This window comes from Mytilus trossulus, unplaced genomic scaffold (genome assembly GCF_036588685.1).
Source record: "Mytilus trossulus isolate FHL-02 unplaced genomic scaffold, PNRI_Mtr1.1.1.hap1 h1tg001018l__unscaffolded, whole genome shotgun sequence".
Lineage (NCBI taxonomy): Eukaryota > Metazoa > Mollusca > Bivalvia > Mytilida > Mytilidae > Mytilus > Mytilus trossulus.
Window position 1 is genome coordinate 13,527 of NW_026963601.1, and position 1,474 is coordinate 15,000.

Genomic DNA, 1,474 nt, shown 5'->3' on the forward strand with positions numbered 1-1,474 from the left:
GATGATACCCGCGGTAGCCCGCTAGCACGGCCGTCCACGTCCCTTTACCCGCGGTAGCCCGCCTATCGGGTCGACCACGTACGATGATACCCGCGGTAGCCCGCTAGCACGGCCGTCCACGTCCCTTTACCCGCGGTAGCTCGCTATCGGGTCGACCACGTACGATGATACCCGCGGTAGCCCGCTAGCACGGCCGTCCACGTCCCTTTACCCGCGGTAGCCCGCTATCGGGTCGACCACGTACGATGATACCCGCGGTAGCCCGCTAGCACGGCCGTCCACGTCCCTTTACCCGCGGTAGCTCGCTATCGGGTCGACCACGTACGATGATACCCGCGGTAGCCCGCTAGCACGGCCGTCCACGTCCCTTTACCCGCGGTAGCCCGCTATCGGGTCGACCACGTACACTGATACCCGCGGTACCTTCTCAGCCGCGGGTAAGCCCGCTGAAAAAAGATTTTTTTTTCCCCATTGCATGCGGTAGCACCGCTATCAGGTCCGACCACGTCCCTTCTCAGCCGCGGGTAAGCCCGATGAAAAAAAAAAAAATTTTCCCATCGCATGCGGTAGCCCCGCTATCGAGGACGACCACGTCCCTCACAGCCGCGGGTAAGCCCGATGAAAATTTTTTTTTTTTTTTTTTTTTTTTTTTTCCCATCGCATGCGGTAGCCCCGCTATCGAGGTCGACCACGTCCCTTCTCAGCCGCGGGTAAGCCGATGAAATTTTTTTTTTTTTTTTTTTTTTTTTTTTTCCCATCGCATGCGGTAGCCCCGCTATCGAGGTCGACACGTCCCTTCTCAGCCGCGGGTAAGCCCGATGAAAATTTTTTTTTTTTTTTTTTTTTTTTTTTTTCCCATCGCATGCGGTAGCCCCGCTATCGAGGGTCGACCACGTACCTTCTCAGCCGCGGGTAAGCCGATGAAAAATTTTTTTTTTTTTTTTTTTTTTTTTTTCCCATCGCATGCGGTAGCCCCGCTATCGAGGTCGACCACGTCCCTTCTCAGCCGCGGGTAAGCCCGATGAAAAAAAAAAAAAAAAAAAAAAAAAAAAAAATTTCCCATCGCATGCGGTAGCCCCGCTATCGAGGACGACCACGTCCCTTCTCAGCCGCGGGTAAGCCCGATGAAAATTTTTTTTTTTTTTTTTTTTTTTTTTTCCCATCGCATGCGGTAGCCCCGCTATCGAGGTCGACCACGTACCTTCTCAGCCGCGGGTAAGCCCGATGAAAAAAAAAAAAAAAAAAAAAAAAAAAAAAATTTCCCATCGCATGCGGTAGCCCCGCTATCGAGGACGACCACGTCCCTTCTCAGCCGCGGGTAAGCCCGATGAAAATTTTTTTTTTTTTTTTTTTTTTTTTTTTTCCCATCGCATGCGGTAGCCCCGCTATCGAGGTCGACCACGTACCTTCTCAGCCGCGGGTAAGCCCGATGAAAAAAAAAAAAAAAAAAAAAAAAAAAAAAAAAAAAAAAATT